The following is a 12,958-nucleotide window of genomic DNA, read 5'->3' as shown; positions in this document are numbered from 1 at the left end:
AGAGGTCATCGTGTGCAGATAAGGAGCTCCAGTTTGCCCCCCCATTCTCTTTAGTATGTTCCCCAGCTTACAAAGATCCTTCCATGGGCCCACATTCTCTAACAGGAGATCTGAGATGGCCAACCTCCCCTTTTCATCAGTAGCAAGGTCCTGTCACAACTGACAGGTGTTTGTTCCCTCAGTGGCCATGGTTAGGGGAGCCATTTATTGTCCAAATGTTGAAGACTTTCATCTCCTGCATTGTCTCCATTGCCACTCCTGCCTCAGCAAAGAAAGGCGTTGTGCAATGCTGCCGCTTGTTCAGTGCCAGCTTTGTGTGTTACCTCCCCAATGCTTCTTCTGAGACTCAAGCCACGCAGATGGCATAATATGACGGTATTTCAAAAGGTTGACAGAAAAAAAAGAATTAGAAGATATTTATTTTAATGCAAGAAAAAGTCCATACATATAGAGGACCTTGAGAAAGTTTGCAAACTCATACTATGGAAAAATTGTCTGGACTTCAAAAATTTTTATACCAAAATAAATTTATCTTTTAATTCCATTTTCCATGAATTTTTTGAAGAACCTGTCTGGAATGCATTCTTCCAAACTCTCATAAGCCTAATGCAGATTTTACATAGTCATTTGGAAAACTCAATGTGATTTTAGGCTGAACAAAGTTTGAGAAGAATTTTTGTAAGGTTCTTGTTAAAAAGGTTCTTGTTAAAAATTGTTTCAACACTTAGTAAAAAAAAGAACTTCTACAAGGATAGGGAAGTAATGAGGATAATAATAAAGAGAAAAGAAAGGAAAGGCTAGTTTTTAAGATAGCATATGCAACAGGTATTTCTCAGAGGAAGACATACAAATGGCCATCAGGTGGATAAAATAAAATACTTAACAACATTAAGCACCAAGGAAATGCAAATCCAAATCACTGTTTCACCTCGCTGCAATTACATTATTATTATCAAAAAGAGATATCAAGGGCTGTGAGCATGTACAGAAATGGGAACTCTGACACACTGTTAATAGGAATGCCAGTTTCTACTATAAGCATTGTTGGAAACAGTAAGCACACTCCTCACAAAATTGAAACTAGAAATCCTACATGATCTAGTGATCCCACTACTGGATATATATACCCAAGAGGAATGAACCCAGTCTGTTGAAGAGACATCTGTACTCCCATTTTTTGGAAGCACTATTCAAAATAATCAAGAAATGCTAAAGAACCTAAGTGTCTGACCACTGATGAATGTCTAAAGAAAATGTGGTTGTCATGTTGAGTGAAATAAACCAAGCACAGAAAGACAACAACCAAATGATCTCAATCTTATGTAGAACCTAAAATAGTTGATTTCGTAGAAGAGTGTAGTCGTGGCCACAGAGGCTGGCAACAGGAGGTGGGGTAGAGGTGTTATTAGGTACGAGGAAGAAGTCCTGGTATTTTGTTGCATGATGGGATGGCTATAGCTAATGATAATGTACTTACATGTTTCTCTTTTAAACATTCACAGAAATGATTTTGAAAGTTTTCATGATAAAGAAGTGTTAAGTGCTTAAGGAAATAGGTATTTTTACCTTTATTGGACGTTACACAACACATCCATGTATTAAAGATTCTGTACCATGAAAAAAAGTGTGTGGAGTAAGACTCTGCTATGAGTAAGCTTTGTGATACATTTCCTCATTTATATGCTTTGTGAGTTCATAATAGAGCTTCAAAACAGAAGTTTAATGTCAGAGTTGGAGTCTCTTTAGCTTATAATCAATGCAGAATTAAACACACACCACACTTGCAGATTCTCTTGAAGGACACCCAGCGAGTATGAGTTTCAACACATTCTTGATGCCACAGCACCAGATGTGACAACCTGGCTTTTTGAGGGACTGGTGAGGAAATCCATGCAGCATTTGCAGCTATACACAAGCAGGCATTATATATATAGTGACGGGTGAGGAAGAAGTCTTTTAATAGCATAGATCAAGATCCTTTTTCTCAAGTGGCTTATAAGCTTATGATCCAAGAAACAATACTAAAACGATGATGTGTGTTTATATAGTAAATTTTGTCTGTATCAATAAAAGGAGTTCACTGGGCATTTGTTGAATGAATGAAGAAGTACTGCGTTCCACTTTGATGCACTTTATATTACCTGTGTCCTTTACTGAAATTTCAAGTGCCAGGGCTTTACTCCAGGAAACTGGTTTGATAAATCTGTGCAAGGACTCCAGGAATCTACATTTTTAACTGATTTCTGGAAGAGATTTTAAAAACCATTGCTGTAGATGACCTGTCATGTCAAAGTTTAAAGACCAAAACGTCCCAACTCTAATTTACTGTCAGTGCTTACTATGAGTAAGCTTACTATAAGTAGCTGTATCTATGTCATATAGATTTGCAAGATGTCAAGTTAATACAGGTCTCTAAAATATGCTTAAAGTAGGTCATTGGAACATTATCGTTTTTATGAAACTGCTTGTGTAACTCTCAAGCTGACATTGAGCCCAGGAGAACAGTACTGATTGCATGGGACAAATTTCAACCATGTGTGCAATGAAGCCTACTTAGAAGACAATGTGCATCAGAGCACAGACCAAGCAAATCCAAGATGGACATGCTATTTTTTTTTAAAAAATCATTGGTGGCCATTATATTTTTTCTTTGTGTTTAGGAAATACTACTTCATAAGCAGCACTTCTTGTGAAATGTCAGACCAGCATTTTCAAGTCACAAAAGGAGGTATTGTTAGCATCCTCCAAGATTTTCTATTCTTGTCTCTAACCATCTGCTTATTATCATGCTGTTACCTACTGGTTGATACAATGAGAAGTGGCAAGAAGCATTAATGAGTTAGTGATGAAGAAAAAAGACTTGGAAAGGAATATTTCCATAGCATTGATACTAAGATTGTAATTCCTCACTCCTAGAACAAAGGCCAAATGACTACATTGAAAAAAAAAAAAAAAAACAGAGGTGAGGAGGGTAGAATGGGGAGGAAGGGACAGTAGTTTCCTACTTTTGGAATTAACTCAGAAGAAAATAAACCCCAAATACTCCATGTATTTTCTTGGATTTTATTTTTAATAAAATACTTTACAGGAAATCAAGATAGTTTGAAAACTGGGACTCAGAAATTACTTCTAACTAAATATTCAATGACTTACATTACTCACAACCTGTATTCCTTAAGGTATACAATATCCCTCAGCTGAGAGTATTTCTATATCAGTTTGCAAAATAGACCATCTCTTAAAAAATAAGAATGCATGTCACTCGCAGAGCAGTAACACCACGTAAATGCCATTGAAAAAGATTTCATCATAGGGCTGCGTTTGCCTCTTCACCTGAAGGAAATACCTGCATCTCATATCAGGGTGCCTGGGTTTGAGTCTTCATTCCACTTTATATTCTGCTTCTTTCTAGGATGCACGCTCGCTGGTAGCTAGTTGGGGTTGATGTGCATAGCTCCCTACCACCCATGTGGGAGACCAACATTGAGTTCGTGGCCCCTGACCTGGCCTATCTCCAGCTGTTACTGATATCTGGGGAGTGAACCAGTGGATGAAATATCTCTGACTCTGTCTTTGGTTTTGCAAATAAATAAATTTTAAAAAATTAACTTCACTGTAGAATTTGGAACCCAGGCTGTACCTGTACTTGTATTGAAGAAAAGAATGGATTTTGGATTCTGGTGGACCTTGCTTAAATCCCAGGCCTTTGTATTTATATAAGTAACTACCTTTCTAAATATCAATACTTCCTTCCAGTTTTGTAGTGTAGACCAGATAAGTGAAAAAATAAAAATTTCTGTGAATTATTGTCATCATCTCTATGTGTCTCAGTGTCCCCATCAGTACAATAGACATGTCAGTGGTACCTCAGTATACAGAGTGTTTGGGAGGATTAAACAAGATGATGTAGCAGTGCTTGAAATACAGTATGTGTGCCTTAAATCTTAGCTATGTATTGTGGTGATGTTTGCAGGTTCATAAAATACTGGAGCTGTAAGAAAAATGAGAGATAATCTAAACAAATTATTTTTATCTGTGAGGGGACTGTGATCTGAGAGTACAGCTCAGTTCCTGGTCCTAGAACGAGTGAGGTGTCATGTAGGGCAGTGGTTTTCAGGCTGGCTGTTAGAGCCCATCAAACCGCTTAACTTTATTTGCGTATCTGGCTTGTATCCAAAAAATAATTGACTTGACAAAGACTTGAGCTCATGAAAATATCTAGAGGAATAGGTATGCATCAAAGGACTTGAAAGGTCAGCTGAGAGGATCATTCCCATGTTGGAGTACCTCAGTTGGATGCCCAGCTTTGCCCATTGATTCCAGCTTCCAGCTAGTGTAGACCTTGGCAGGTGACAACTATGCCACAAATGATTGCTTTCCTACCACCCATATGAGAAACCCAAAATGAGTCCTTGGTTCCCAGTTCCTGCTTGGCCTAGTTCAGGCCAATGTAGATGTTTAGGGAGTAAAACTTTCATGTTTCTGACTAGCTATTCTGACTAGCAGTAGCAGACTGCTTAGGCCATAATATTTTAGTGTTAGTTCCTTCATGTTTGAGAAGGAGCCCGGTGTTCATATCCTAACAGCAATATCACTGACTGTTGAGTTTCATGGATCCAGGAAATCACAGCCTTTCTATAAAGGTTGTTGGCATTGAACATCTTGATGAAAATCTGGAAAACTGGATTGTTAGAATACCAGCTCGACTGTTATATGGAGGTATGATCTTGGAAGAAAACCACAGAATCTGTCTGTGATTGGTTTCCTAATCTTCAAAAAGAAGAACATAGACATGATCAACAACTCTTCATCTAGAACTCATATGTTCTAGAAGCTTACCAGTGAAACTCAGAATTATGTCTTCATGGTTCTTTTGTCCATTTCTGGGGAAAGAGTGTATTAAGATGGTTTCAGTTGTCACTTAGAGAAGTCTGTCACCTCAAAGAATATAGAAACTGTTTAACTACAGGATCCTGGAAGTTTGTCTCAACTTATTTTATCCCATAGTATTTCTTTGGGATGTATCTCTTGGAATCATTCAATAATGTTCAGATTAAAGAAGGTTCTGTGGAATGAGAGAAATGTGTTTTGCACATAAATAATTGTGGTACATTTTACTTGAGGGAAACAAGTGAAGCTACCAGTGTCTTTCTTCTTCCTCTTCTTTTGTCTTGCTTACAGTAATTTTTCAATTGAAATCATTACTTTGCTTTCTGTATCACTTTTGCTTTTGCCTAAGACAGCAACTTGCACCTTGCACTAGCCCTAAAATGTTCAATTTGTTCACTTGCGGTGGTTCTCGTGTGACAGAAACACATGATGTATGGCTTTAGAGTGACTTTTGTTATTATTAATATTTCTTCTTGGACACTTTGTACCGCCCCCCCAGTGCCCATGGTTCTTATTTGAAATCCTCCTGGTATGTTTACTCAGCATAATCATACATCTACTTACAGAACATTTTGCTTTGTTTTTAAAAAATGTTGCAAGACTTGTTTTAAATGGAGGACTCTGACTTACCTAAAGAAAGGATCAAGTGTCTGGGAAGAAGATACATCCAGTTTTAGAAACTTGTATCTCAGAGATACTCCTGTTGTAGCTTTTGATAGGTATACATAAACGAATAAGTGGGAACACAAATGCTGAACTGGAACAAATTAACTTCCCATAAGGCTTATCCCTATTCTTTTCCATCAATGTGGTATTGCATTCCCTCCATTTGAAAGAATTTCCTTAAATGTAACTATTGCACTTCAAAATGCACATTAAATATCTTTCAAATTATTTGTCTTTCTCAAAATGTTCTTGGGGTAGGTTGTTGTTCCACCCGATCCTAAAAAGACGAGTTTCACTGTGTCCTTTCAAGGTCAGTACACTAATCAGTCGGATAGGATTAGAACAAAGGAATCCATGGCTGTAGTAGCCCCTTATTTTATCATTCTTGGTAATTCATGTAAAGGGAGGTTACAAAAATGTCCTCAGGTAAGTTTTTACACTTTGGATAATTTTTTTTCCAAGCATATCATTCTTATCAGGAGAAGAAATTGTCCTTCCTTTATGGGTTCAACAACTTGATGTTCTGTCTCCTGCTTTTTAGCTATTTAAAGCAATAGCTGTGAAGTGTGTTTCCAGGCATTATCTGAAGCACTTTGCATGGGTCTCTCCTTTAGTTTTTGCAGTCCAATGATGTCCTTGTTTTCACACTCAGGTTATTGATTAGGAAGCTTGTCATGGTTAGTAACCTACCCATCTGTATCCGGAAAGTGGAAAACTGAGTAAAGTCTTGAACTCATAACTGTCTTTCAAGAAAAAGAATTTAGTTAATAGTTTACAGTGCCTTCCTGGTACTCTGAGATGATGGTTTTCAGTGTACCTTACAAATTATCATTATAATTTACTGAATTTTCTTTCTTGAGTAGTTTTCACATTATTCTGTTATGATTGGGAATCCACTATTTTTGCAGAAGTTCAGTTTTAGCATGACTTAGTTGGAATTGTCTCTGTGTCTGAATCTGATACTAGAAGCAGAATGCTACAGAAGGTAAGTCATAAGAAAAGAAGTTGGGGCCGTTGTTCTGGTGTAATAGATAAAGCCACTGTCTTGCCATACCTGTCTGAGTCTCAAGTAATCAATTTCCAGGCCAGCTCCCTGCTAATAAACCTGGGAAAGCAGCAAAAGATGGCCCAACTGCTTGGGCCCCTGCCATCCACATGGAAGACAGGGAAGAAACTCCTGGTTTCTCATTCCTATTTTTGGCCTAGCCCAGCCCTTGCCATGGTGGCCATTTCAGGAATGAGACAGGGGATGGAAGAGCTCTCTCTATAACTTTGCCTTCCAAATAAATAAAATAAATATTTAAAAAGAAATTTATTTTGATTTATTGTTCTGATCCAAGTTTGAAGAAACACATCATTGAGTGATGGTGCTATTATTGGTATCATGTGGCTGAAGACAGAAGTTGCATGAGAAATCTTGTCCAAACCGGCCTTTTTAACAAACCAACTCTAGATAACACTTTAAGACATTCATCTGTTTATCCATTAATTACAAGATGGGTGAATTTTTTTCATGAATACAGAACCCTAATTACCTAGTGAAGATCCCAAGTAGTCCTACCTCTTAATATTTATAATGAGGATTATATGTCAACATGAATTTCGGAAGGGACATATCAAGCCATAATACTATGAAAAAGACAAAAAAAAGTTTTTACTATCTTCTATTTGAAAGAAAAGAAAAGTTCGCTTCTTTTGAGACAGTGCTCAGAGATGGTTAGGATGGTCCAGCCTTTCACATACTGCCTCAGCCTTTCCTACAAGTCAGACTTGTAGGAAAACTCCTGGGAACAGAATGATCCATCTTTACAATAAGAAGGTTGGGAAGGCACTGAAATCTGCACATGGTGTGTGCCCAGGCTGACCGTGAGGGATTCATGCTGTGAGACTTCAAGTGCTGACAAGATGAACATGTCCGCAGGGCTTGTGGTCCTTCCATGTGTGCTAAACGTGTCCATGATAGGACCACGTGGGCTTTCCTTATTGAGGAGCAGAAAGTTATGAAAGTTCTGAAGGCACAGTTAGAGTCAGAAGCTGAATAAGAACGTAAAACTTTTGAGTAATTAAAAAAAAATTTTTTTAAGTTTTTTGATATGTTTATTTAGGGTTCTTTACTGAGAAAAGATGACTTAGAAAAGTCTCCTGAAGTTTTTAATCACAAATTAAGCTATTTCTTAAAGGAAGAAATAAAACACCCCAAACCTTTGAAAATCAAAGATAATTGACCTAATTAATTAGAATTTTTAGCCAGCATTAATGATGATACATTATCAGGAGAAACAAAAATGCAAAAATAATTTTCCTATGTTATTCCTGAAGGCTGACCAAGCAACAGAAACCTACTGTGTATTACTGAACTGTAATGGTATTCAAAAAGTTGTGGGAAAAGTTGAAAGATAAATTTGTTTGGTATGAAAATTTTGAACCATGCATGCTTTTTTAAAAAAAAATATTTTCCATGCACTTTTTAACCATCCACTTTTATGTTAGGATGACAAAAATATTGGACATTTTTTCCTCTTACACCTGACTAGATCAAAAGGGAATGAAATTGTGGACTGTATCTCAAGAATGGTTTTAATAGACACAACACTTTACATTTGCTGTCAAGGTAATCCTGAATCAGCACTGCATTTTGATTTCCTCCTTTGGACCTGAGACAGAAAACTGAGAGTATGAAGAGTCTTGATGCAAGTATCAACTTCATGACTTAATTTCATGAAGTTTAGGAACTTCAGTGACATTTTCCTTCATGAGATCCAAAGGTCTTCATCGGAGTCCTAGAGAGGGGGCTAAATGTCTCACTTTCAGTTCTTTGAGTCCAAGTACGGTGTGTAGCCAGTGCCAGCCTGGCTTGCAGAGACTTTATCATGGAAACTGTATCTTGGCGGAGCTTCTGGTATTGCTGAATATTGTTGTCTTTTTGTTCCTGTTTTTTGAATGTGGCCAAACCTCACAGTATATCCACTAAAGGTAGCAAAAAGGGCCCATTTGGTAAAATTACCCCATGATCAAATAGTTTATTCTTATAGTTTTCTACATTTTTGCAATGTTCTGTGCTACAATTCACAGCTCATTGGAATGACTTTCTTTGGTAAAATTTCCAGTTAATTAGATGCCATTTTTTTCCAGTTTGAACTTAGTTTAGTAGAATAGATTGGTGGGTTTTTTAAGATTTATTTTATTTGTATTTGAAAGGCAGAGTTATAGAGAAGCAGAGGAGAGAGAGAGAGTTAGAGAGAGAGATCATCCATCTGCTGGTTTACTACCCAAATGGCTGAAACAGCTGGAGCTGGGTTGCATGGAAGCCAGGATCCAGGATCTTCTTACAGTTCTCCCATATGAATGCAGGGGCCCAAGGACTAGAGTCATCCTCTACTGGTTTCCCAGGCACATTCCCAACCTACACAAAGCTGAATCAGAAGTGGAGTAGCTGGACTTGAACCAGCACCTGCATAGGATACCATATAGCCTACTATGCTATGGACTGCCCCATTACAACAGATATGTCCTTAAAGTATACAGCCTTGGTTACTTACTGATTTAACCCTACCATCAGAATATCTCCATGGAATCTACACCAGATTTTGCTCTTCTAGCTTCCAGTGCGTGCAAATAGTTAGCACATATGCAGCACTTTTCTAATGTTACTTCTAACATGCTCCCTGTCTTTTCTCTTTGCTCCGATATGTCCTTCCAGAATATTCTTCTTGGCCCCACTGCTTATACAAGAAAGGTAAAACAAACTTTAGATTTCAGTAATTATCTAGTTCATTCTCTTTATTTTACGTAAATGGGCTAGAAGTTCCATAGAATTGACATAATGCATATAAGGCAAAAGTAACTTCCTATAGATTTCTTATGGTAGAAATGGCCCTACGCAGCCTTGTTATTTCCCGTTTGACCTACTTTGCTTTGCTCTGAATTTCCTGTTTGTTTTTTCATTAAAATTTTAAAAATGTATTTATTTGAGTTACAGAGAAGGAGGAGGAGAGAGAAAAAGAGTGAATGGATGGATGAATGAATGACACCCTTTGGTTCACCTTCCAGGTGGCTGCAATGGCAGTACTGAGCCAGATCAAAGTCAGGAGACTGAAATTTCACCCAACTCTCTCACATGTGTGGCAGGAGTTCAAACATTTGGGACATCTTCTGCTGCTTTTCTTAGGCTATTAGCCTGGGAAAGGGCTCCTCCACTCTATAAAACTTTCTGCAGTGATTAGTATACATCAAAAAAGTAAAATTCATCTCAAGATTATTTGTGCTTTCTGAAAGGTATTCAACTTTACTAAAGTAATATAATAATTCACAAACCTACCATAAATATCTACAGTTTGACTTCCCAGGTTCTCTGCCAAGTGTATTCGTAAATAAACCAATCAAAACCAAGAGAGAAATAAAGAACCACTCTGCAGACCAGCCCAGGTTTGCATTTTTTCTGTACCAGTTATTACTTATGCCTGTAACCTTGAAGGTGCCTGCTAAGCTCTCTGAGCTGCCTTGGCTTCACTTGTAAAATTAGATTAGTAAGATATATCTCTTGGGGTTGCGGTAGAGTATACATTAAAACATGTTATGAATTGTTAAGCACTTTTCAAAAATAGTATTATTTCTAAATCCCACAAGAAATTAAATATATGTAAGTCAGCTTCCTGCAAAAATACAACCCTCAAGTGGCACTGTGTAGAAATTCCAGTGTTGTGGCCAAAGTCAAATTTGCTTTGACTTTTTAAATCTTTTTTTTTTCTTTTTGTATATAAATGACTCATAAAGTCCAGTTGGCTGGCATGTCCCTTACATAATCACTTCTCTAGATCTAGTCCCAGAGCCTCTGTTTATATAATTAATAATTCCATTGAGTCTATACTTATACTTTTAGGTGATGCTACTTCAAAATCTTCAAGAAAAAAATGTAATGAAAAGATGTTTCTTTGGGCATAAAAATGTCTGAAACGCATGCATATGTAGGAATGTATGTTAGGAAAAAGCAATCCATAGATTTCAAAATGTTGAATCTTTATAACTTTTTTTTACTGTTCTTTTAATTTATTTATTTGAAAGACAGAGATACAGAAGGAGAGAGAAAGATGTTTCATCTGCCGGATCATTCCCCAGATGACCCCAATAGCTGGGACTGGGCCAAGCCAACACCAGGAGCCAGGAATTCCCTTCATGTCTCCCACATGAGTAGCAGGGGCCCAAGCACTTAGTCCACCTACTGCTGCTCTCCCAGGTGTATCAGCAGAGAGCTGGGGCTCCAATCCAATGCTAATGGGACCCTGGCACAATGGGTGGTTGCTTAATCCACTGCACAAAAGCACTTGCCCCTAACTCCATTTTTTAAAAAGAAGTATTTTCTTCATTTCTTTGAGTTGCATAATGATGAAGAGAGGAATACTGACAGAGAAACAGGAAAAGAGAGAGATTATCCATCTACCGGTCTACTTCCCAAACAACCCCAGTAGCCAGTGTAGAGGCAGACTAAAGGCAAAAGCCAGGAACTCTATTCTGGTCTTCTATATCTGAGCCAGCCTTTTCTGCCTTCCCAGGTATATCAGCAGAGCTGGATCAGAAGCAAAATAGCCATGGTTCAAATTGGCAGTACCTGATGTGGGATACCAATTTCGTATACAGTGGATTAATTCACTGAACAAAAATGTTGTTCCCTCATTGTGCTTTTCCATAAACCTTTTGAAGTAGCTGGAGGAAGTGTTAGATGGTGAGGCAGGTGTTGGTTCACAATACCTACCATTTTTTACATTTTTGACTTGCAGAATGGTTTTATTTGAGAGGGGTAGATAAAATGGCAAGAGGGAGAGTACAGGGAGCGAGGGAGGGATAGGGAGAGGTTTGAGAGAGAGAGAGAGAATAAACTAAGAGAGCTGCAGCTGCTCATATACTCCACAAATGTTCACAATAGCTACAGCTTGGTTAAGTTGAAACCAGGAGCTAGAATTCAGATTTCTCACTTGGGTGATAAAATCCTAGTCACCTGAGCCATCATCACTGTTTTGTAGGATCTATATTAGCAGGCAACTGGAGTCAGATCACGAATTAAACCCAGACACTCCACAGTGGAATGCAGACATCTTAACCAGTAGGCTAAACATTTTCTGTCTGGAATGGATCTAATTTACATGGTTAGTTCAGTACTAAATAAAATATAGCTGCCTAGTTTCCTATTCAGGCTTTCATTCCTGCAAAGATGTGTGCTATCTCTTTGGCACTAGGGCTTACATAACGTGCATATCAAAGATTGGAACAACAATTCTGAAATAATAGAAGCTCCATGGCAAGTTTGAGCAGAAGAAAGTAAAGTGTAAACAGCAAAAGAATTAACACCTGAAATACAGGAGAAGGGAAACCTGCCACCTTCTGCTTGGTCCAGATGTGTTTTCTATCAGCAATGAGCATTCTTTCTTTCTTTTTTTTTTTTTTTTTGAGCATACCATGAGCAAGGATGATGCTGGAGACTTCCAAGTGGAAAGCAGACATGTATCCAGAGAGTAGATGAAAATGAAAATATATAATGGAGCAAAGAATCCCTGGATTCTAGTCTTGACTGAACACTTAGTGGTAGTGTAACCCTAGTCTCTTTGCACCTTCATTTTCTTACCCTGTTAAATAGAACGCATCTGAGGCATCTAGGGGTTAGATGTTATAAAGCAACTTAGACCCTTGTTGAGCCTCAGGCTGGATGCACAGTAAATATTTGGTAAGTGTTAGACACTGTGCAAGAGAAATGAGGAAGGGGCAACCAGTGCAGGTGTAGTGCAGTGCAGTGCAGGCTGAGAGGGGCTTAAGGTGGTAACCTGAAAAGGATGATGGCAGTGAGCACTATGGAACCAATTCCTACGTCAGCTACCCTCTCACTACTTGTGTCTTTGCCCAGATTATTTTCTAGCAAGGCTGTATTCAGATTCTGGAAGCTACTGGCAAGACTCAGAAGCTTTTGGGTTATGGTTTTGGAGACTTTGGGAGAGGAACTAGTCTAGCAAACATGCCATGGTCTCTGCTTTCTATTGAGAAATGCAAGCTTTTAAAGACAGAATGAAAGGTGAAATAATTTTCAAAACAAGGCAGACCTATTGATGCATTTTTTTCATTGTATATCGTTGGTTATAGTATTCAACTGAAAACTTTTACGGTGCTATAACAGAAGGATGGGGAAAGGGAGATAAGAGAACCTAGAACTCAGTAAGTTTAACAGGTTTTATGCCTCCAAAGTCATTTGCTTATATAACTTCGCATAAAGAACATAGATTGAATATTTACAAGGTGTTTGCACATTCACTTATCTCAGCTTTTCAATGACTTTTTAATGTAGGAGCTTAAATTTTCATTTTACAACGGAAGGGAACAATGGAACAAAAAGAGTATAGATTTGTTCCAGATTGCCCGA

General features: G+C 37.9%; 1 protein-coding gene across 2 annotated transcripts in view; it reads left to right on the top strand.

The window, feature by feature from the left end:
• Positions 1-12,958, top strand: part of KITLG (KIT ligand) — a 93,135-nt gene that overhangs the window by 43,917 nt on the left and 36,260 nt on the right. The window lies entirely within an intron of this gene.

This window comes from Ochotona princeps, chromosome 15 (genome assembly GCF_030435755.1).
Source record: "Ochotona princeps isolate mOchPri1 chromosome 15, mOchPri1.hap1, whole genome shotgun sequence".
NCBI lineage: Eukaryota > Metazoa > Chordata > Mammalia > Lagomorpha > Ochotonidae > Ochotona > Ochotona princeps.
The sequence above is the reverse complement of the archived record's forward strand: the minus strand, read 5'-3'. Positions and strand labels throughout refer to the sequence as shown.